This window comes from Nesoenas mayeri, assembly GCF_963082525.1.
Source record: "Nesoenas mayeri genome assembly, chromosome: 1".
Lineage (NCBI taxonomy): Eukaryota > Metazoa > Chordata > Aves > Columbiformes > Columbidae > Nesoenas > Nesoenas mayeri.
Genome location: NC_137541.1, coordinates 66,240,357 through 66,266,018, shown reverse-complemented (window position 1 = coordinate 66,266,018; position 25,662 = coordinate 66,240,357).

Below are 25,662 nucleotides of genomic sequence, written 5' to 3'. Positions count from 1 at the left end.
AACCATCAGAGAATAAATATTTCCTGCAAATACTGGCTGGCTCTCCCCTCTTAGTATTACTGGCAATGTGTTGATAATAATGTTAATCTGAAGTCCATGCAATTCATCCTCTAGGAATATATGGTTGTTTTGGATGGTCTCACTTCCTCAGTTTTTTTCTGCTGCCTCTAAATATTTTATAGGTAATGAAAGCCAAACAGTCTTCCACTCAGTGTAAGAAGAGACCTTCCTGATGGGACCTAGCCTAATAAACCACAGTGAGATTTGTCTGAATGAATGTATGTTCAGCCCACTCCTTGTCTCCATGAGGTAAATTCTGCAGGAATGTGTTCCCAGCCCCTCTGCTGGCAGAGTTGGACCAGGTCACCATTATTTTTGTTTCTGATGGGAGCAACACCAGCTGTGGCTTCAAGCTCACTTCCATGGCCACCCATAAGGACTCTGAAGCAGGTGACCTCACCTATGCTGTAGAAACTCCTTTCCCTTCCTGACTCCCTTAAAATATAATAACTATCCTTAGTGTGCCTGGGCTTCCTTAAAACTGAAGTTGTTTGATTTGGGTTTATTAAAAGTACTGTGTAATCCCAACTGTTCAATTGTCATGTTTCTCATCTGTGTATTGCAGGTTGGGGCTGTGGGAGTGTTGCAATGCTAGTGGAAGAGGGGAAGATTGATACTGCTAATTACCCTGGCTTGTATCCCAGGAACACAAAGTGCCACTGGCTCATTGAGGCTCCAGCAGAGTATGTTGTATAGGTAATAAAAAGAGAAACTGCACTTAAACCTCTGCACAAAGAACTGTTCAGGGGAATAATTCAATAAAATCCTGCCAGAAACATCTGTGACATGCAAGATTGTAAACTGTAAGGTTTCCAGGTCACTGATTCTTTGCAGTGTGTATTTTGTCAATTAGACATCACCTCTGAACTCATGTATGGAGAGTCTCTGACTGTTGTAAGTGCTTGAAGTCTGTAGGCACCAATCTCATCTCAAGACGCCTTTATCTTGAAGTTCAGCACAGATACTTAATGGTAAAGGGAAGTTAGAGATCATGTTGCAAAAAATATAGTCAGTCTTTTCCTGAAGACAGTGTCAAAACCCCATGCTACTCCTTAGCCCCATACCAAAGTGTTTGTTCCTCAGTGTGCAAGGGTGGTTTGACATTAGTTCCTGCTCATAGTACTGGCATATCTCTTTATTTTTATTGCCTGTTGTTACTTGTGTGCACCAAACATGCCACCAAGCTCATCCCAGCCCCTGATGAACCACATCAACATCTGACTCTGTTCAAAGCAGCAACATCTCTCCTCCCCCACTGCCTTGGCTGAGGGCTTGAAAAACAGTGTTAAACCTAAGGATGCTCGAGGGTATGCAAGAGCTACTGGTTGGGTTGCTGCTGCTCTGTTGCTGTGAGAACTTTTAGTTGGGATTAAAAACAAAACAAACAAAGGAAAAATTGCCTGTTCTCCATGATGGCAGGAAAAGCTCTTGGAAGGGCACTCCATATGGGACACTGACCCTTCAGAAGTACAAGGCACTGAGTGTTACAGTAAAGATCACAGTTGAAATCCCTTAAGGCAAAGCTTAGGCCAGCCTCATTCTCTGCAGACCTGTCTGTAGCCCTGCACATGAGGGAGCAATCAGGCCAAGATTGCCAACAGGCTGTTTTGATGCAAAATGTGACACACTCACCAAGGGAAGCCATGCTCAAATTCCTCTGAAATCTAGATTTTCTGCAGCATATGGTTAAGAAGAGTGTCTCAGTCTTGATGATTCCTTCTTGCTTGTCCTCTTTGCAGCTGAAGTTTGAAGACACTGTGTAACTTAGTCCAAGCTGCAGTTATTCTTCACGGTGATGAAGAAGAAAACCATCTGGGTGAGTGCTAATTGTTTCAGTCTCAAATTAGAAGTCTGTGTGGGAACAGGCATGTTTTATCACCAAAATACCCTCTCTGTCTGGTAATGTGGTACTTGGTACTACTGAAAGGGCTTCTGCAGTAGCCTTGAGGCTTGCCCATCTATCTTGCCTCACGTGATGTGGCCAAATGGGCAACTGGCACAGGAGATGCCACATTCCAGTCCAAGGCTGTGCTTCCTCATGGAGAGCTGGCTGGTGCTGAGGGGCTGGATATCGGGCCATGGTCTCATGTTCTGCTGCAGGGCACACAAGTGTGTGCTGCTGGATCAGGTCTCCACTCTGCATCTATCTATCAAAGGAGAGAGCAAGAGCAACTTTGATCTAAGTGTTACTAAATAAAACAAATGTTCAAAGTAAGGCAGAGCAAAAGAGCGGTTGTTGATAGGTGTCTAGTACCACTGGAATGGATATGAATTCTTTATGAATTGAAGTAATTCTGCTGGAATATCATTATCAAAAAAGTCCTAACCTGAGGCATTGCTTCCCCACACCTTCAAAAGGAAATATTTTTAATTTGGCATTTTAAATCTGCTTCAGCTTTATCAATGTAATTTTTTTTTAACATCTATATTTCCAGATGTTCGTCCTACCTGGACAAAACGAAAGCATGTTGTAATGCACCAGTTTTTTTTTTTGAAATAAAGAGCTGCCAGGCAACACACTCACTTCAGCAGAGCTTGGTATCTGTTCTTAAGGTGAACAGCAAACTAGTGCTCAGAATTGAAGATATTTGAATTGTATTCTGGCTACCTCTTTACAGGCCTGTATGTCAACGAAAAGACAGAGTGATGAGGGTCTGGTGCTCTTTTCTTCACAGCAAATAAGCTGGGAAAGAGGCTTGAACTGTCCTGGGTTCACCATTGACAAGTCATCTTTGCCAAACTGCTTCTATTTTTTCACCATCTATTTTGTGGTGGTAATTTAGTTGCATGTGTTTGCCAAATGCTGCATAAGTATTAACACTACATTTCCGTTGAAAAGGAATCTGGTTTGCATTGGAAATGAATATTTAAGTGGGGGGAAGAAGGCTAACAAATTTGGATCTGGAATCTTTCAGGGGAGAGCTTTCAGCATCCCAGAATGTTTCACTTGATGCTTTCCAGCACAGCTTTGCCATCAGAAATTCAGATTCTTACAGGAAAGTTCCTCTGGAATAAAGCACAAGCTTTCTATCTAGCTGCAGTTATGGGACTTCCAGATGTTGTGCAAACTGAATACTCTCAATAGGAAGAAAAGTCTAGCAGATGCTCTATAGGTCTTCAACCTGTACATGTAAACCATTCAAGAAAGACTTTGCTTGAACCCCTCAACGCTGGCAAACACAATTCTCAAGTGTCGGGGTTTTGTGCAATGAATGCCATTCACACTGTTGAAGATTACTTGTAATTCCACAATGAGAAAATTAGGATTGCTTTTGTGTACCTGTAGCATAACTGTAGTAGATTAACTCTGGCTGTTATTGCTTACTAATTATAGGATAGTTTGAACTGGAAGGGACCTTCAAAAGTCGGCTCATCCAACCCCCTGCCATGAGCAGGGCCATCTTCAACCAGATCAGGTTGCTCAGAGCTCCGTCCAGCTTGGCCTTGAATGTGTCCAGGGATGGGGCATCTACCACCTCTCTGGGCAACCTGGGTCAGGGTTTCACCACCCTCATTGTAAAAAAATTCTTCCTCATGTCTAGCCTGAATCTCCCCTCCTTTAGTTTAAAAACATCACCCCTTGTCCTGTTGTAGCAGTCCCTGCTAAAAAGTCTGTCCCCATCTTTCTTATAGGCCCCTTTTACATACTGAAAGGTTGCAATAAGGTCTTCCTGGAGTCTTTTCTTCTCCAGGCTGAACAACCCCAACTCTCTCAGCCTGTCCTCACAGCAGAGCCATTCCAGCTCTCTCATCATCTTGGTGGCCTTCTTTGGCCCCTCTCCAACAGGTCCATGTCTTTCCTGTACTGAGGGCTCCAGAGCTGGACACAGGACTCCAGGTGGGGTCTCACCAGAGCAGAGGAGCACAATCACCTCCTGCTGGCCATGCTCCTTTAATGCAGCCCAAGATACTATTGGCCTTCTGGGCTGCAAGCGCGCATTGCCGGCTCATGTCACTGATTAACATCGCTTTGCAGGTGCCTCTTCTGCAAAAGTTCTCATTCCAATCAGAAAGTCACCAAGACTCTAGGGCTGTGGGTTTTTTTAGAAACCTAGATTAGCTAAAGCCATGAGTGCTCACAGGATGACACTTCTCACCTTAGAAATACAGCTTCTTGTTCATTCCCTCAGATAATCTCTGTGGATTCTCAACTCCCAAACCATTGCTGAGTCCAGGGAACACCATGCTGGTACATTTTGAGAATGATAGTGAGAACAGCTTCAGAAGGTTCAGAGCCTGGCTTACTTTTGTTCATTCAGGTTAGCAGAGAGATGCTTGCTGTGTCTAACAATGTCTGCATCATCTGCAGCTATTCTTAGACACATGATCTTATTTTTTAGGCTAATCCTGCTGCATTCTGTCAAAGTAACTTTAAAACAGAATAGCTGCTTGTGGCAAAGCTCCATTCCCTGAGTAAGGGAGATGATTTTTTTTTCTCACTGAGAAATGGGATGACTAACTTCTGTCATCTGAAACAAGCAACCTTGCTAATCCTGTCAGTCTGATATTCCCCTTGAAATCTCATCATAGATTCTTGATGCTGGAGGCTAGTTTGCTATCGTTGCTTTCCACTTTTATTAATATGTGCCAGCTGCTGCTGGAGGTGATGAATAATGTTTCCGTTCCAGAGTGGGGACTTCTTTTGAGGGGCAAGCTAGAGCAATTGACCCAAGTCAGAGCTAGCTCTTATTTCCTCTCTTGTGATGGAGGCAGGAAGAGAAGATTCAGGATTAACTACTACACTGATGTTGCCTCTGAAAGATGTCCCCTTAGGCAAAGAAATAAAATTCTACTCAGCTGATCTAGGCTGAGGAGCTTTCTTCTGACATATAAGAGGATTATACAGCAAGGCAGATAATTTCTGACCTCAGGTCCATCTTTGCACACTTCTTGCATGGATGAAAAGTGATAGGCAAGTGTCCCATCTCTCATTCTCCATATGCATGGTATGTCCTCTCTGTTCTGGTTGCATGCACTTCCTATTGGGAGTGGGGACACAGGGCAGAGGATGGGAGAGACCTGCTTTCAGTGCCTGAGCCTCATTTGCTTTCTGAAGTGCTCTCTTGCAGACACCTGTGGCCTTCCCCCATTTACTTTCCAGTGGTTGTTCAAGCGTGTTAGTGGGACTGAGAAAGCCTGTCCTCACTGTTGGCCATGGCATGCTGCCCTGAAGCTCCTTGGAGACCACCAGTGTCACCACTCTATATAGCTGCTGAAAGCCACATGCTCTGTGTAGCTGTGAGTGTGACCAAAGCATCCCAAGGCCACCTCAGCTCCTTTCCCCATGCTATGCACCCCCCTGCTCCTCCAGGCATGGGTGCAAACAGCTGGAGAGCTATAAATTACATTCACACCTTCATGTCCTCTACAAAACCTTCCTTCTGCCCTTTATCCGCAATCACTGATTTTAGACAAGGCAGCAGGTCGATCTTGCTTGTAGGAGATCCATTAAAGTTAATTGGACTATCTACTATCAGAGCTGTAGCAAAACCAGAACTGACGCAACATATTTGTTGTGGTGAGCAGGTCTTGCTCAGCAGTCCTGGGAATAACTGACTAATTAAAGAAGAGCCAGAAGGGATGTACGACTGCTGAATAAGGAAGCTGTATGGCTGACTCTAAGTAGCTCCAATATGTTTGCTTTAATTATACAGATCCAATAAACTCTTGCACTGGACTGTGACAGCAGAAGAACATGACAGAGCCCTGAGAGAGTCAACAGAACAGGTAAAAACCACACAATACCATTAAAAATTTTGACTTGTGTGTATTTGCCCCTACACTATTTCTCAAAATACATCTATATGCACAGATAAAACAGTGTTGACAGCAAGGCAAAATGACTGATATGAAGCACAGGTTGAGGAATGAGAAAGGAAATCTAGTGACTCTGGTCTCATTCAGCTAACTTGCAGTTTATAGAATTATGTTTTATATCTGGTTCTTACTCCTAGCAGTAAAAAGTCTTAAAATCTAACAGACATGACTGAGTGTCCACAGCAACTTACTCTCTTGGTGCTGAGCAATATATCCGTCTATAAAAAGCCTGATGATTCTTTCTTCCTAATGAGGAGATGGAAGAAATAACATGTGGAAAAGAAGCACAAATGACTCACACTAGTCTTCTGCAAAAGCTTAGTGACTTGTATTTGCACAATCAAGCAGTCAGCCTTCACTCTAAGCTCAGGAGGTCTACATAATCCATCCTAGCAATATTCTCAACTGAAAAATTGAGAAGTGGGGGGTTTGTCTTAAAAGTTCTTGCACCTTGTTTGTTTCTTTTTATGGCTTATTTTGAGCTTGGTCATTGCTTGTGGGATTTTTACCCTCTTCCTTTACAAGTATGCTTTCAGAATGCACTTTAGAGGGCTGTTTGTTCCTTTTCTGCCCTGGTCACAGGTGAAAACCACCACGATAAATCACCACTCCATGGAATCATAGAATCATTTTGATTGGAAAAGACCCTCAAGATAATTTAGTCCAACCACTAACCTAACACTGGCACTAAACCATGTCCCTAAGAACTTCATCTACATGTCTCTTAAACACCTCCAGGGATGGTGACTCCACCATGTCCCTGGGCAGCCTGTTCCAATGCCTGGCAACCCTTTCTGTGAAGAAATTTTTTCAAGTGTCCAATCTAAACCTCCCCTGGTGTAACCTGAGGCCATTTCCTCTCATCCTATCCCTTGCTACTTCAGATAAGCGACCACCACCCACCTCCCTACAGCCTCCTTTCAGGTAGTTGTAGAGAGCCATAAGGTCTCCCCTCAGCCTCCATGCTGAGCTATGACTCTGACATTGCCCTTGTGCACTGAGACACCCCTCTAGAGTACAACACTACCGAGCCCAGTGTGTCTGCCCAACAGCGCAAACACATTATCTTCCTCTTCACTGTGTCTAAATGGTGGATCATCAAAGAAAGTGGCTCTTCTGATTTTGCCAGTTTGCCTATTATGAGCAAAACAAATACTTTCATCTCATCTTTTACTCTTGTGACCAGACCAAACCTTGAATTTATTTCCCAAACAGATGGGAGCCCAGCTAGGCAGTTGCAGCAGACAAGTGCCTGTACTTGAGAATGAAATCTGTGAGAGAAATTACTATTTAATTTACCTGGAAGGATCACAGCCAGCCTGTTCTGTGCTGGCTTTGTTTCTGTGGGAGGCCAGGACTCCTGTCATGTGAGGTAAAACTAAAGGTGAGCACTCTTGAAGGTGTCTACATATGAATCTTGGTGGACTTTCTGAGGGAAGGGACTGAGAAGGACAGAGGGCAGAGCCGTACATAGCAAGAGACGGTTAAAAGTTCCTACACCTTGCTGTCTCCTGAGTGGATAGTGCTTCTAAGAGCAATAGATGGAGTCAATCAGTATGGGAGATATAGGTGATGTGCAGTATTGCTTGGAAATGGAACCACAGAGATTAGTAATATTTCTCTGGACTGTAATTTTAATGAGACCTGTGGAGGAGAGGTTGTTCTTCCCTGGCACTTCTCGAGTCCCATCTCTTACTCTAGTGAAGACACTTCCCATTGTATCTTGGCAATCCTTTCATAGTACTCTTTTGTCAAGATAAACTATGAAGACTTCTATTTGTTTTGTAGAACTCTTGTATTCAGAGCACTGTTCAAGAACTAACTTCCTTGAAATCACAAGGCAAGTGAGTAAGAACAACTGAGTAAATAAAAGGCAAATAATTCTGACTGAGGCACTGTCAAGTTAGAAAGTAGGTTCTGCTTAATATCATAACCTTATGGCAGACTCATAAATTGTGTGTAAGATTAAAGAGCACTATTCAGTCATTCACTGTCTGCAGCCTTTTCTCAGTCCTCACTCCATGTTGATAAGCAAGCATTTAAATCTGTCTCTTAATTGCAGGCTAGGGCTGAGTTGCATCAGCAGCAGCCCTGTTCCTGCACAGAGGATTTTTCTTGGGCAAATCTGACCTGTGACAGCTCTCTTCTTAGCTGCAGCAGTGTGGGGGCTAAATGAGATAACTGTGAATCCTTTGTCTTTTGGTTCCTGGGGTGGTTCTGGTTGCCCTTTGGTTTGCAGCAAGGAAAATGAACCGTTCATGCTTTTCAGCCCGAAGAAACCAGTGGTCTGTTCAAGGGTGAAGATTTTCCTAGGCTGGATAAGACCGATGATAAAAGGTGAGTTTTCTCTGTCTAAGTGAGATGAGCCCTGAATATAACCCCTTTGTACAAAATACCCCAAGTGCACTGAGGTTTTGTCTGGCAGACTTTTTGAGGCATTGTAACAGGAAGAACTAAAAATCCAGGTGATGTCCTGCAGAAAGTCTCTGCTTCCTCTTCTTCCTCATGCCTTCACCCCAAACAATGCTTACTATCAATTAGAACGGGAGTTTCAGAAGCATAAGTCTTGTATTTAACATTTCCGCTTCTCAAATAGAATATAATCTTTGAGCAGGTACTTTTCTCAGTAAAACGTGGCTGCTTCTGAAAATGCCTACCAGCCCCATGCTTTTGGGCAGAATAGCTTGGGACAATGCTGTAAACTGAAGTTGTGTGTCCATGTATACCTAGATATAATTAGCACCACATTCATAAGTCTGCAGGATATACTTTGCCAGAGAAATGCTAAAGAAAGGATAGCATATGCTAGTGCATAATGACGGATTACATGAAAGTGATGGTATCTTACAAAAGGAAGAGGCCCCTATTCTTAAACTAGGGGTTTTCTCACGCAGAGAAATGAGGGGAGCAAACCTGTTTGAGGTGCTCCATGTGAACCCAGCATTGCCATACTGCTTCCCCGCACCAGTTCTCTCTCTTCTTCTTTCCCAGAAGTTCCTCTCCTGCTGAGGTTACTCAGGACAAGGTGATTTTGGCTTTATGGTTTCATTGGCAAATGAAGAAATCCACTGCATCAGCTCATTTAATCTGATGGGATTTGAGAGATTTCAAAGAGACACTAGATAGCTTCAAGTCTCCTTTTCCATGTTAAATAAACTGAATCTAATTCTAGAGAAATATTTCACTTTGGCTCAAAGTAGTTGCATTGGGAAGCTGCTGATGTAAAACCTTTGTCTTCCAGAGCTTTATCCCTCCTCCTTCCCTGCATGTGCACATGTACAGCCAAGTATATAATTGTTTAGTGAACAGCTGTGATTGTACTACAGCATTTCCTAAGAAAGAGGAAAAAGCTAATCTTGGACCGAGTTTTCATGTTTCTGCACATCCTATATTTTATCCTGTTGCTGCCAGCAGAAAATGGAGGACTTCCAGTATAAGTTGGGGAATGACCTATTAGAGAGCAGTGCAGGGGAAAGGGACCTGGGGGTCCTGGTGGACAACAGGATGACCATGAGCCAGCACTGTGCCCTTGTGGCCAGGAAGGCCAATGGCATCCTGGGGTGTATTAGAAGGAGGGTGGTTAGTAGATCCAGAGAGGTCCTCCTTCCCCTCTACTCTGCCCTGGTGAGACCACACCTGGAATATTGTGTCCAGTTCTGGGCCCCTCAGTTCAAGAAGGACAGGGAACTGCTGGAGAGAGTCCAGTGCAGGGCAACAAAGATGATTAAGGGAGTGGAGCATCTCTCTTATGAGGAAAGGCTGAGGGAGCTGGGTCTCTCTAGTTTGGAGGAGACTGAGGGGTGAGCTCATTAATTTTTATGAATATATAAAGGGTGAGTGTCATGAGGATGGAGCCAGGCTCTTCTCGGTGTCAACCAATGATAGGACAAGGGGTAATGGGTTAAAGCTGGAACACAAGACATTCCATTTAAATTTGAGAAGGAACTTCTTCTCAGTGAGGGTGACAGAGCACTGGAACAGGCTGCCCAGGGGGGTTGTGGAGTCTCCTTCTCTGGAGACATTGGGAACCCGGCTGGACATCTTCCTGTGTAACCTCATCTAAGTGTTCCTGCTCCGGCAGGGGGATTGGACTAGATGATGTTTTGAGGTCCCTTCCAATCCCTGACATTCTGTGATTCTGTGATTTGGCTAAGAGGAATATTTTTTTTCCTCTCTTTTTTTTTTTTTTTTCCCTGTATTCTGAATAAAGTGTGCTGCAGTTATGAGCAGGAAATTAAAGTATATATTAAAGAAAAGAGCACGTTGTGGATAATCCTTCACTCTTGGGTCAGATGAGCACTTGGACTCTGCTGCGTTGTGCTGCAGCTGCCAGTCTCTCTCCCTTGTGGCACCATTCATAGTCCCACATTGACCTAACAGAAATGTTAGTACAGGTGCTGACTAAGGGAGAACTTTCTTCTAAACTAAAACCAGTGAACAAAACAAGTAATCACTTGTATGGTAGCCAAGCCATCCCCACAGATAAGCTGAGACCTGGCTGGAGATCTTCCATACCCTTGGATCTGACACAACTGGCTGCCGACCACTGATTCTCTGAAGGCTGTAATGGCTTTCATGGATTTACTGTAGGTCAGGCAGTTTATGCAGGGAATTGCTCAGCTCTGTAACTGTAAATCTTTCTCAGAGGTGGAGGCTGTAGAATTGCATACAGCTTTTACATATGGCACCATACAAAAGGTTCAGAGCCCTGAGGGTTCTTTGGGCCAGATACTGACCATTGACTCCTTTATCTGTCTGTCATATGATTGCCTTCTTATTGAGGGAAGTGCTTGGCTGTGCTGACTCTTCCTGAGTTTTGTATAATATTGAATTGTCTCCAAGCACTCTGTGTCTCTGCTCAGATGCTAAATAGAGCATGCTGCTGGGAAGTAAACTGGAGACCTCAGCACAGGAGCAGCCAGAGAAGGTGCTCACAAAGCTGTTGTGGTAGATGTGCACGCAGGGTGACTGTAGAACTGTGTGTGTGGAGCTGATGTGTGCCAGAGGCTGCAGCGCTCGGTTTGCAGAAGGTGGTGGAGCTTGTTCAGTTCAGAAGCAGCTGTAGGTAGAGCCTAGTAACAAGTTTGAGCCTCCTAACATCTTGATGTAAGTGGACACAGCTCTCTGGATTTTGTCCTGGGAAGAGCATGTGTGTGTGTGTACACAGGGAGAGGGAGGGAGGGAGGCTGGTGAGCAGACCTAAGAGAAGAAAGACTGTTGCAGCGAGAAGCAATGGCCTCCTCCTGTGGGGAAGCCAGTGGTCCATTAATCCTGATGCTGCAGGTTTGGGTGCATGTAGGAATATTGCTTCATCTGCTCTTTCTCTCCCTTACTATTCTTGGAATGAGGTATTTGGGCTTTTGTGTGTGTGGTTTTCTGTTGTTGCTGGTTTTTTGTTTTGTTTTCAGTCATCCATGTTTTAGGCTATGTTTCCCAGGGCAGGGACAGTTACTTAATCTCTTACACATGTACTTAGCATAACCAGAGCTGTGATTTCGGGTGAGGTGCTTTGTCAGCTTGCTGCTGTTTTTAAAGCACAGCAAACAGCCCTGTCCTGCTGTCATGCCTCCTCCTGCTTATTAAACATTCAAATGTTTCTCCACATCTAATATTGTGACAGTATTGGAGGAAGACTGATGAAAAGGCTGAAGCACCCCTGAATTACTGGTGACACTCGCTTTGGCAACTAATTGCAGAATGAATGCTGTTGCTCACAGCTTTAACAAGCAACCTGCTCAGGAGGGGATGTGCTACTGGCTCTGCTTGCAGACTTGTGCTGCAGCTGGGCTGTTGGCATGCAGCGTGTGCTTTCCTCCTCTTCCCACTGGCATCCTTGCTGGTGCTCCAAGACATCACGCCACTGAAATAAAAATAGGTCCCCTGAAGTAATAAGCAACAGGAGGTGGGAATGCTTTTTCTCCTCAGGCAAGTGCAGCACAGCCAGCAACTGTGAGGGCTTCATTAACACAGCAGCTCCAGGGATGGTTTGTAGGGGGCTGGAAATACATGTGAGGCTCTTGCCTGCACTGGAGAGGGCTTATCGCAGCTGAGCCACTCATCGCTGGATGAGCTCCAAGTCATGGCAAGTGCATGGTGCTGTAATGACCTGAACTGGGGTGTCATCCTGAATGCATTAAACAGTTTTTAAAATGAACCTAGAGACAAGCTCTTGTGGTTCAGCCTGCTGGGCTTTACCCACTTCCAGACCATTCTACCCACACCTGCAATGCCCTTTCGTGCTGTCCCCCCATGCCAGCACAGGGTCCCCATCCTCCAGCAGTGCTGAATACCTGCAGGACCCTTGCTTTGTCTTTGTGCAAAGCTGTGGGATTAACTCATGATTTTTTTTAAACCTAAACTAGTGGAAGAGGTTTCAGTTTTTTGGGTTGGTTTTTGCTTTATAAAAAACCTTATTTATTTATTTACCTATCTATTTATCTATCTATCTATTTTAAAGGTCATTCTCCTGGAGGAAGGGTACTTTCCCCATAACTCAACCTGGCCAAACTCTGCTCCATGGTGGGGTAAGCTTCATCATGCTTCCCTGTGTGTGCCCTCAGACAGTTGCTGCTGCTGTGCAATGCCATTCACACCACCACACCTTCCCCAGGAGGCAAATATTCCTCATCTCCCTTCTGGATTTGGAAAATTTCTACCCAGCTGAAGGGCTCAGCTTTCCTCGTTTGTCATCTCAGCATCCCATGCAGGTAGGCAGAGACACTGTGTGGTGTCAGCATCCAATCTGTGCAGAAAGCTCATAAGTGTTGGTGTGGGTGGAAGCACACTTAAACAGAATTTAAGCTGCTCTACAGAGGGTACAACTTTAAAAATTGCTGCCCTGGGAGGCAGACAACCCTATTATGGTTGGTACTAAAGGGACATGCAATTCTCATTAGTGATCTTGTTTTCACTCCCCCTGCTCAGTTATAACCACTTAGATGCTTCCGAATATTTCCCTGTTGATTTGGCCTCTTATTTAACAAGTGTCGAATCTGACTGCCCTGTATGTGCATACAGCTACAGGCTAAGCCTGCTCTCCTCCTGTGTTTCTGGAGAACAAGAAAGTGCATAGATAAAAGCAAAACTCTTGTCAAGGGCTGGTCACCAGATCAATTAAAAATATATATATATATATATATATATATATAAATATATATAATTGCATTTATTCCTTAGTAATGAGTGAGCATCTGAGGTTGGTAGGCATGTTAGATTGGGTACTTGACCAGCCTGGTATTTATCTGTTTTTCAGGCATTAATTCAAAGCACAGCTCAGAGCAAATTTGCAAGCAGGTCTGCTCTCCTTTAAGGCCTGGCAGCTCACTCGTTTTTGCTGCCTGGCTTGTGTCTGCTGCCTGGCTCTCCAAGGCAAAGGCGACAGGACTGCCTTGTGGTCCTGCACATTGAGAACTGCAAGCTTGTACCAGCCTGCATGCTGGACCCTAAGAAATTATTCAGCTGACGGAAATGGGCTTTAAAGATATATATATATGTATATATATAAATATATATATATATATATTCATACCCAATGTTGGATTAAGCTTTTTATCAGATGCATTCATTTTGACCTTTCCAGTGGACCTGCTGTAGCTGTGCTCTTGCCAATGAAATCAGGATATTCAGACTTCCAGCACGTTCGGTAATACTGGGGAAAGGGGAAAATAGGCTTCAAAACCAACCAAACAAAAAACTCATCACAACAACGACGAAAAAACCTCTAGATATTGCAAAGCCATTTTGCACTAACCTTATTGACCTGCTAGACTATCTTTAATCACAGGCAGAACTGGCAGTTTTTGTAAAAAGCTCTTACTGTCTTTTCTTAACACTTTTATCACTCAAGTGCACATTTATCCACAGAATGTGCATCAGGTGTGGAGTTAGAAGAGCCCCGGGGGTTTATCTCCATTCCTTCCTCATCAGCATAGGTGGGAAGCACAGAGTGCTCTTGGATACTGTGAAGGGCATGGCAAATATTATAGTAAAGCATCTGTCAATAACATCATCACTGAACTGCCAAGAAGAGTTTCTTGGGATTTATGGAGAGAGCCAGCAAGGAAGATTAGTGCTAGGTAGCAACAAATGGTCCAGCTGAGGACACTCAGTATTAGAAATTTCTCACTTTCACCTGGGCCAGCTTCAGAAAGGGTTTCCAGCACCAGATGCATGGATCCGATGTGTGGCAACCTTCAGTTAAGATTTAGAGCCCAGGCCGTAAACTTGGCTGAAGATCGTAATCCCTGTGTCAGTGTGTTGCGTTGACTCAGTAAGAGAACAGTCCTCTCAATATACGAAGAAATAAGCTGTGGTAATTGGGAAAATCCTTATGGACAACTTAAATTTGAGAAGAAACTTCTTCTCAGTGAGGGTAACAGAGCACTGGAACAGGCTGCCCAGGGAGGTTGTGGAGTCTCCTACTCTGGAGACATTCAAAACCCGCCTGGACACCTTCCTGTGTAACCTCATCTAGGTGTTCCTGCTCCGGCAGGGGAATTGGACTAGATGATCTTTTGAGGTCCCTTCCAATCCCTGACATTCTGTGATTCTGTGCCTTGTGACCTCCTGTACAGGCAGCTTCTTGTTCAAAGTCAACCTCCCTTCCTCCATACACTCTGAGACATCGAAGTGAGATGTAGGTATTATTTGCCTCTTGGAGCTGGAATAGATGACACTGAAGCATTAGTCTCTGGGAAACAAGAGTGTGTCTCTGTATTGAAAAAAAAAATCATCTCCTCGGCAAAACCTATGGTATTCTTCACCCCAAGCCTGCTGAGGTGCAATCCCATCACTGAGACAACATCTCAATGAGCACAATCCACAGCATTAAAAAAAAGCTAAAATAACATGAAACTGAGAGCTCTAATTTTCTTTACCCCAAAATTTAGGTTTCTGGAGGCCTATAGGTCCACATGTGTGGCTTGCTCACATACTGCACAACATCCAATTAAGTAAAATTCTCTGTATAGGTTTAGTTTATAGTGATTACAGGTGTTATAAACCAGGTATACAGAAACATTTTTCCTGGGTAGGTATCCACACTGACATCCTGGTAGACAAAGTGTGGTGGAGAAATCCACCATCAGCCTTTGGGAGTCTTGTGGGTGAATTCTAACGTATGTGTTCTCCAAATATTTTCAAAATGAAGTGATGCCTTTGGAGAAAGTTTTGGGATAACAGGTAGTCTGTGTAGACTTTCATCCTCCCACATCACACTGGTGGTGGTGGCTAATGCACTTGGGAAGAGGCCCTATTGAACTTTTCTCTGGGTGTAGATGAGAGCTATGTGTATGATCATCATAACTCTCACATAAGGGAAATAAGCTGTTTTTTCCTGACACTTGAACAAGAACACCCTTTTGTTACCGGATGCTTTCAGATGAAGACCTTTAGAATAATGGAACGAGAATATTTTTTTTTCATTAAGAAAAAAACCCAAACAACAGAAACAAGTAGACAAACAAAAACCCACCACCAAATCTAAAGCTTAACATGCCAGTTAACTCTGAGTTAGGAGTGAAAGGACAGGAGAGGAGAAAGACAGAGGATGTGCTAAGGAGCTCTTAGAGAACTCTGCAGCTATCTTCCCCCAATAACTTATAAATAAGAGCACACAAAAAAATTCTAAAAGTATGTCTATTACAGCTGAGAATAACAGTTTAACTAGCACAACTATTTCTATCCAAGACAGAGGAAAATTCTATCAGAAATGGGATCATCAGTCAAACTTTTCCCTGAGAGGAGTCTAATAGCTCTCTGGAGCATTCTCCAGCACATGGACTTGCTAAGTAACAGCATTTGTAATGGCTGGCAGTTTTTCAAGGCTGGGTATATTAAACTAGATTCCTATGTCTATTTGTTTGCTAACGTACTGAAAAAGCCTGTTTTCTTTTTTCTTTCTTTCTTTTTTTTTGTCTTTTCCTTCCCTCTCCTGCTGTAGAGCCCATGAGCAACAGAAGCCAGTTGGATGCCTGTCTCTCAACAAAATTACTTCTGTTGAGGAACCTAAAACATGGATTGGGGCTTTAATGTCAGCATGAGCAAGAACTTTAGGACGATCGTGTGACAAGGGAGAAAGAGGCTGGAAAACTCAGACAGCTAGAAAGTAACCTGAAAACAATTTAGCATGCTCAACAACTGAAAGTACCTATCAGTGGAGACTGAGTAATGGCAGGGTTGAATACCTGATGCTCAGCGTCCAAGGTACAGTCAAGCTGTACAACCACTTCTCTCTAAAATTACCTGCTTGACCCAAGCTTCAAGAATGTACTAGTTTTCAAGATGCCTTTATGGGCTTTCTGGAGTTGTTCCATACAGAAGTTCTCCAAACATAAGTGAAAACAGAACTGTCTTAAGCTGTAGCCTGGATAAAACTGGCTGTTATGTAAATTCTGAAGCTTGAAACAAGCCTAAAGTGAGTTTGAGTTTTGTAGGATTATGATGAACGAGGTCTAGCCTGGTAGAATAAGAATGTAGTAGCTTTCCTAATTGGTTTGTCCTCTAATTGAACACACCTTTTTCCAGATGATCTTTTAAAATGTGCATTTCAAGGTTCTTGCACTCCAAATTGGCTCTCATTCATGATACATGCTTTTCAATGGGAGTCATATGTTATCTAGGAATTGTCCTAGTACCCACTGAAATACCATATAAAAGTTAATAATAAAGCTGATTTTTATGCTCTATATTCTTACTCTTCCTAGGACAAAAACTTGGCAGTGCCTTAAAAAATCCCAAGGAGATGAGCTCAGAGTTGTCACAATGCACGGATGTCATCCTTACAAACTGGGAAGCGAACATCCGGTCACCAGGAAACCCCATGAGATGTGCAAATGCTGCCAGGTGAGCACCCAAGTTATTCTGGCTTTTGAAACTCACATGAAAATCTGCAAACATCTGTGATGTGGTTTTCAATAAATCCATAGATGGTACTTCAGTGCATTTTAGAAAATTGGGCAAGTTCCCCAAAGAGAGTTAGGAAAGTTGGGGGACACCAGTATGTTCTTTCCAGCAAACAGTAGACAAATCTGACATCTCTGGGCAAAGCTCTCATCATAAAGCATGTCAGAGGCCTGAATATGGTGTAGCTGAGGGGTTAACAATGGCAATGATAAACTACGTCACTAAAAATCTGCTGGCGCTTTCATCTCTTTCCTTTTCTTCCTCCTTTATCATGCTTAGTTAGGATAAGAGATAACTTTCCATTCACATGGCACTAGCATAGACTTCTAAACTGTTTGAAGGCTTAACTTCAGAAGTAATGAATAATATGACTGAAATAGATTTGGACCAGTATACCCTCTTTGATTTTTTTATTTTCCTCTTTTTAATGGGCATTAGAATCTCTTTTGCCTTTGTTCACATTTTGATAGCTATCTCTAGAAAATAAGAGCCAATTGTAGAATGTGCTGGCACTGTGACTTTGTTCTTTGCTTTGTGCTGCAGCCACCATTGGAGAATTGTAGCCCCATTAAAATCCATTATTCGTCTTGAAGTCCTGGACGTCTGGACTGAAAGAAATCTGTCAAATTTTCATGGCCAGTTGATGGAGTATGAAGGATTTGGACTAACCAAAGAGCTGATAGGTGAGAAAGAGCTCACCTTAATGCTGGGGTGAGAGAAACAGAGGAGCTGAACTAAGTTTCTTTTGCAGACAGACAGGGAGTTTTACATGGCACACTTCCACACTCCAGAAGGGATTTCTGATAATAGTTGGAGCTACTTGGGCCAGCTCAGTATCTTTCCCTTCCTAGAAATATTGTTCCAAGTGCATGTATTGGATGTGAGGTCCTAATAATGGCATAGCTGTGCCTTGGAAAAAACGTGAGTCTGTCTGGGTCCTTCTTTCCCAGGCTTAAACTTGCAATGTGACACCTCACTGTGTGTGTCTGCAGCCATGTGCCAAAGACAAGGCAGAAGGTCAAAATGATGGGGGCAAGGGAAGCGAAGCTTTTCTTACCACCCTGCTGAGCAACGGGAGGTATCTACAGTATAAGAAGGATATAAAGCTACTGGAGAGTGTCCAGACGAGGGCCATGAAGCTGGTGAAGGTTTTGGAGGGGAAGCCGTATGAGGAGCAGCTGAAGTCACTCAGTTTGTTCAGCCTGGAGGAGACTGAGGGGAGACCTCATGGGGCTACAGCTTCCTCACAAGGGGAGGAGGAGGGGCAGGCACCGATCTCTTCTCTCTGGTGACCAACGACAGAACCTGAGGGAATGTCAGGAAGATGTGCCAGGGGAGGTTTAGGTTGGACATGAGGAAAAGGTTCTTCCCCCAGAGGGTGGTGGAGCACTGGAACAGGCTCCCCAGGGAGGTGTCACAGCCCCAAGCCTGACAGTGTTCAAGAAGAGACTGGACAAGCCCTCAGGCACATGGTGTGAACTGTGGGGTTGTCCTGTGCAGGGACAGGAGATGGACTCAAAGATCCCTGTGGGTCCCTTCCAACTCAGGACATTTTATGTGTCTATGATCCTCCCCACCCTGACTAACAAGCATTGGCTTGGTTCGGTAGGATATTGGTGGGGAAATTAAACCACACAAGTATGTTCTGTGCGTGAAGGAGAAAGCATAGACTGGAAACTTGAACTGCTAAAACACTTGTGGCATCGAAGGACCTTGTATCCATGTCTTAGCTATGTGAGACTCTCAAGGTGACTTATTCCCGGGGGAATATGGATGTCCCACAGTCTTGTGAGCATTGCATAGTGTCTTGCACAAAGGAGCCTGAGGTGGGGGCTGCCTGTCAGAGAAGGAATTTCTTCTGACCAGAGTAGTCCAGACAGTGGGAACTTTCTGCTAGAGATTTATAGCGGTTATAATGGGTGTCTGTAACTATATGTCTGTTTGAAGAAGGTCCTGATTCTGGTTACAATTATAGCAAGCTATCTTCTGGCCATGTCTGTGGTCTAATGTATGAATTCAAAGCTGAATGACATCAGGATTTTGTGTTAAGAGGCTTTTAGAAAGGGAAATCCTTTCTGACATTGCATTTTGGAAGACTGTGCCTTACAACCCTCAAGAGAAAAAGGGGAAAGTGGAAGGCTTATCTCCTACCCTGGTCTACTTTCCAGGCAACTTCTGCGATGATGCTTCCATCTATCCCATAAAATCTCGAGGTTCAGCGGTGACAGTGACCTTCCTTTCCAGGGCTGAAGTAGCCATGAAAGGCTCTCTCTTGACTTATGCTACTCAGGAAACAGTGTCTGGTAAGTCTATTATGATTTTGGAGTGGGGTTAGAGAAGAAGAGCCTAAAGTATGACTGTTATATGAAACAAGCAAGCAAACAAAACAAAACCCAACCCAACCCAAACATGAAACTATCTGTTCTGAAAATAAATGGTTATTAGGAAATCTATTAGTGATGTTGAGTGCTGATGATTAAATGCATAAGTAGTGATCCAGTTACTGTGTTCATTCCCATTATAAACCTTTTAAAAAGTGATACTAATGTAGCTGTTGCTAAATTAGTGCCTCTTAATCTCCTCCTTAGTCTTCTCCGGGCTAAACAATATGCCCCTTTCTATTCTGTTGAGCATAAGTAGAATCCCCTGTCTCCATGGTCAATCTGTTATTATTTCTACCATCTCTTTTCTGCTTCTTCACCTAGTAGGCAATACTGCTGTGGGCTGCTACCGTTACCACTGCTCTTCCCCAAACCTCATCTCCACCACATGCCCAGGGAGCTACACAGTTAATTGGACTTTAAGTTTAAAAACCAAAGGAAACATCTCTCGCTTTCTTGCTTTCCACGCCAGGGTACAGCTGGTGACATGGGTGCACGGTTTTCTCCGTGAATAGCACTGACCTGGCACCATTAAGCAGACTGATACTTTGAAGCCTCAGATCAAAGAAACTTGGAGCTGGAGAGATGCATCCAGTCTGACTCCTCTGTTTTTATGGAAGCAAACCATTTTGCATTTCTAGCGACTTGAACCACATCTAATCTCCTTCTCCCATCCGCCTTTCTCTTGTCTTACCTGTGCTCATCACTGCTGGGTGAAAGAGCACATCTGCTTCTCTATGTTTCAGGCAAGTATGTTGGGCTTCAGAGGTAAATCGTAGCAATGAAATTTCTCATATTAAAATTCAGATTCAGACTTTATAGCACCACCAACAGAGATCTGTCTGCTTTTTCATGCATGCACACATTTCCAAGTTGCACTTGAAGCCCTAGCTCTGAAAACCAGGAGGTGTTCTTTTCCATTCACCCACAGACTGGCTCTAAACACCTGGCTCTCCTCCCCAGAACAGCCCTGTAACCTCTTCTGTGTTTGTGTGCCTCGGGTAAGGCAGTGCTTTCCTTTCAGGTCTGGAACCTGGAAATATGAAGGCTGCTGACAAAGAAAAGACTGGTTTTAACTTTGCACAAAACTAGTGAGAGGAAAGGAGTAAAAAGCCTGATTTAAAAAATGATAATAATAAAAAAATAAAGTACCCCTCCTCCTTTTATGCACATTTTGTATTTATGGCTTGGGAATTAACCTCTGTCATAGTTAAGTGTGAGCACTTGGGCACGAGACTGTCACCAGCAACATTAGCCACGTGAGTACTAAATGTACTTTCTTCATTCACCACATCCCTATTTTGCCGTGTTTACTTTCGGTTCCTGCTGCCAGAGCTGCTATGTATGCTTGGAGAAATGAATAGCTACTTGAAGGGGAAAATAAAACAACACTCTACCAACAAACCCAAACCTTAGTGAATTCCAACAATGTCAAATACATTGGATGTGAGATCCTCGAACCTGTCTCTGCTTTTTGTATAAGGACTCGACCTTAACCCAGGTTGATCAGCCTGCCTAAAGCACGTTCGCAGCTGCTCAGCCACAGAGACCCTCAAGGTGGAAGTTTAAAAGACTCATTAAGTTTCTACACCATTCGTGTTTCCAGCAGGTTTGTTTTCCTCTCTCTCATCACCCCAGGAAGTGTGTTGTAAGCACTGCTGCCTTTTCACCCTGGTAAACTGGGGATTGATATTAGATAGGCATTGGCTATGTAGCATTTTATTTACAGAATTCCTGAAAACAATGCAAAGTATTCCAGAAAAACATGTAATTAAAGTGTTAATATGCCTACAACCTGGTATTCTGCATTTCGATCAGCTTTATGGTTACTATAAATGCAAGGTGAAAGGAATATCTATGTAAATATTTTAGGAGCAGTTAATCGATTTTTAGGTTTGAATTTGGCCCTTTAGGAAAGGTTACTCCAAGTGATGCTGTACGTAGGGTCTCAATGCCCAACCTGTAGATCATTCTTCAGAGTTCAAGTTGTTTCCAAAGTCTATAGCCCTTTTCCTGGTTGAAAAGTTCTTTCTTCAATATTAATAGGCCTGCTTAAACAAATTGATGCGGTAACAGGTTTTTCTTTGTGATATGCTTGTTTTCTCTTTTAAGAGTGCCCAGGCTTTGATCTAATCCCAGTTGGAGCCACTGAAATAACATCCCCCTGGCATTTACCCTGAAATGCTGAACCGCACTGGGACAATTTATTCTACTTCAGGAAATAAGCTGAAGGCCATGCTTAAAGATTTTGTAACTGAGGATGCAAGGGTTTGCATTTGGGATCATCCGAGTGTTTATGGTGGACCACATCTCTCTTCAAGGCCTCTGGGAGGCCGAACTACATGTTCATCTACTGTCTTCCTTTTCTGACCCTTTTTATTGAATGAGGGTGACCAAATTCCCTTCCGTCGTGGCATGTGGGAGGCAAGGAGGAGGACAACACCATCTGATTAGTGCCTGTAAGGCAGGGCCAAGAGACAGCAAGCTTCCTGAGAGCCATTGAGAGCAGCTCTTGTCGCCCAGGGTTTCTTTGGTGGAAGTGGCCTGGGCTCATCAGCTCTTGACTTCCAGCATCATGGCTGTATCTGGGAGGATACTTGTATCAATCCTGCTTTGAAAACCCCTTTTTTCCTTAACTCTTTGTATCTTGGTACTGGTCTCACTCTGGGTCTGAAATAGTTTGAGCAGATGCTGCTGTGAATACTAAAGCTGCCTTGGGCCATATAGACATCAGGGTCTTAGCGAATGTTTCTGTAGCCAGGAATGGCTTCGTGCATTACTTGTTCTTCCATTGTCTCCCCCCTTTCTTGTCTATGTACGTAGACATGTAGAGAATTGGTTATTGAAGTAATCCCAATAAAGTATGAGAGATGCACTCATATAGAGTATAAGAATAATTTGGCCATTGCACTAGGCATCACCTCTTCAGCCTGGATAGGGAATGATACTGTAAAGGCCACTAGAGATGTACCTCCTGAAAGACCTCAGAGAAATTCTGGCATCCACTAATACCTCTGAGTACCAAAAAGCTTGGATTAAAAAGTCTGTCCCTGGAAAAAAAGTGTAGGGGCTGTGTCTCATGCTGCTTGGCAATGACTACAACTGCAGTACCTTCTTCTTCCCCCCACCAGCAATCTTATGTGGCCAGAAAACATCTCTTAGCATGTTCTCCAGCAGCAGCTTCCTGACCCTGCCTTTTAAAACTGATGAATCTGTGGGATACAGAGGCTTCAAAATCCTTCTTGAAGAGTTGTATCAGCAGCCAACACAAAATGAACTGGAAGGCAGCAGCCTATGTAAGTAAGGCTTTGGGTCTTCCCCTGCCTGTGCCATGAAGCAAGCCTGTTGTTAAAATAGCATTGAAAGTTACAGACGAGGACATTTGTGACATTTATTTGCTGAATGTGCTTCCCCTAAAGCTATTGTCTGAGATAATTTCAAGATATACTTCCATGCTCTGATGCACCCAAAACTGCAGCAAGTTAATTCGGTGCTCACCCCAGGCACTTCACACTAGGTGGTCGTCCTTGTGTCTCTGCAGTTTTCACTGTCACCAAGCCAAAACCAGAAACGTGCCTGAGGAATGACTGTTTGTTTAAACTAATTTTTGGGTTGGCTTGTTCTTACTTAAAACAGATGCTCATTGGGAGGAACAATTGGTCTCAGCATGTAAGTGACCTCAGATTAATTAATAACCACTGTCTGGAACCTGACACCACATAAACAGGATGCAGAATACCAAACAGTTTAACCCATCTGTGCTAACTTTCTCTTGAAAGCTTGGCTGCTCTTACTGAAGGGCCATGCCTTTTCCTGGGGCACACAAAAGGGATAAAGGGAGCCTATTACAAAAAGGCTAGTTCCCATGGTGCGATCCAGAGTGCAACCAAAAGGGGGAAATACGGGATGTGTTGTACCTCATCCCTTAAAATTATCAATCAGTTTCTCTGGACTAGCTCTACCAATGACAAGCTTTTAATGGACTTAATTTCTGTTAAATCTTTTTTTTCCTCCCTAGACTCATCCTCTGTATCACTAATTTCTGAGGAAAGTAAGTACTGTTCGCTTCTGGTTTCATTTTTTTCCTTTCTCGTGTTAACACCCCTTGTGATCGGTGAAAGCTGCTGGTGGTGGGATACAGGTTACTTACACACTGTTCAATTTGCTATTACTGGAGACAGCTTGAAACACTTTAGTGAACTAATTCTGGAAAATGGAGATTTACTGTAATGGAAACATTTCATAAACATCAGTTTTGACTAAAAAAAGGGTCAGGAAATGCTTTTCACCTGCAGAATGTGACTTTCTGAAAAATCTGTGGAGATGTGCTTAGCCAGGATGTTGCCAGCCTTTACACATCTGGAACAACAAAGTTCAGGTCCTTCCTCAGCTGGTATTAGTTGTGGTCTCTATTTTTTGGTATAGCATGTGTGGAAAACTTCTGTTATTTTGAAGAGAGAATTAGAGTAAAGTGTTCCCAAGTCTCTACAATACAGATGCTTCAATCCCACCAGTGGGCTATTGTGGAACCTTTGGTGGACACAGCTGTCCAGAACGAGTCTGGTGCTTGTTTGGTGTGTTAGTCCACATAGCTGTGACAAAATAATTCCAGAGAAATACAGAATTCCAGTGGTGGATCCACAACTTGTGCTGGTGTCTGACGACACATACAGAATCTCCATGTGGGAAGCCCAGGATGGATGAAAGTGGCTGGTCAACCCTCATGTCCTGGTCCTGGCTGGCCAGCCTGTAGTCTGGGAGTCACACTTCTGTTGAGGCTTTCTAATTGATGACAAATGGGTCCTGACAGCTGTTCCCTGCAACCCCAGGTAGGCAATGTCTTCTCACCCCAGTATGCTGAGGTGAGGGCTTGCAGGCATCCAGGCAGGACAATTTCTAAATCATCTTGTCCATCCTGGCAAATATAGATCAGTTTATTGCTTCCTACATGTCTACACACATACAGAGCTGCCCTCCAGCAGCTTAAACCTCACATTGTAGCTTTCCATGCTGCTAGCAGTGGTAGCAGTAGAGATGGAGTGTGGGCTTTCATGTGTACCTGGTAACTAATGTGTGCATGCAGTACAAGAAGAGCTTGTCTTCTGCTCCCCAAAAAACTGCTGATACCTGTATTATGTCTCCAGCCTCCAATTATGTACCTATTGGCCTCAACTAGGCTGAGGTACAACATGCTACTGTTGAATCTTCATCTTTGTTGTGTGTAGACACCCATGGTGGTACCATAGGTCTTGAATGGTTTGTCAAACCTAGTTATACAGACCAGACCTGTAGCTTCAATGTAAGCTACATCCATGTTGGGGTCTGGTTCCTGAGAAGGCAAGTGACTGACTGACCTCTGGACTCCCTGTGTTAGTTGTAAGAGCGGCAAACCTCTGGAGGTAGAAATCATAGTTTTCTCTCAGCACAGCACAAAAAGCGCTGGTACTTCAGCTGGGATTCCCAAAAGTGTCCCTGTGATGTAAAGTTTTGAGTCTTGAAGCGTTAGTTTTGCTTGGCAGCAAATGTTACAAGTGAACTTTGGACTCTTCCTGTTGTCTGAACTAGCATTTTTTTAGACTGAAAATGTATTTGTTTTCCTTCTTCCTTGCCCAGTGCTTAGACAGACAGAATAGTTCTGGGGAGAAAATACTTGTTTCCAAAGATGAAGGATGACAACCCCATGCTTAGGGAAGCCATACACACTGTAACTTTGGTAGGTTTCCTTCCAAACATGTTTTGGCACTCCTGGAGCTGCAGAAACCCATCAAGCCAGATACTGCCTGGAGCCCCATTGTATTCAGCTGTACTGGGGTTAATGATTATAGTAAGACTTTGACACAGGGCACAGTGTTCAGTATGCATGTGGGGAGGGGGGTGGAAGGGAATTTGTCTGTTTTACGCACTAAGGGATGCTAAGAGTAAAATCAACAGTGCAAGCCTTTGGACAGGCTTGCTTCCTATCATCCTGTGTAGATACAGCAAAAGGATTAGGAAAGATTCTGCTCTCTTCAACAGGCTTTGAACCAGGCTCCTCTGAGCAAACTCACTGTGCCTTTAAGGTGCAAGTGTAGGCTAGGCATGATCTAGAGAATAGTAAAGATCATCTATTCCACCTGTCTTCCCAACCTGTCACATCTGTACTATGACCGTTAAAGTTAATGAGCCAAAAATAAGCATGCATATCCCAAGGGAACTGTTATTTTTTCTCCATAAAAATTGGTATGCACAGCACTAATATGTTCTGCACCTCTGCTGGTAGCAAAGTAATGTGTCTGGGATAGCAGGGGCTGAAATTAGGAGAAAAAGCTTCTAGGTTGCCTGTACCTTTTGTCTAAACTACAGAATATTCTTGTTAGACAAATAATTTGCTGCAGTATATAATTTAGATTTTATGCAATAAAGTGCAGTGCTTGGATAGAGCTGAGAGAAGTTACTCCTTCCAGTTTTTGTACAGCATGGGGCAGGACTTGGGAAGGAAAGGGGAAGAACTGAAGACAAATGT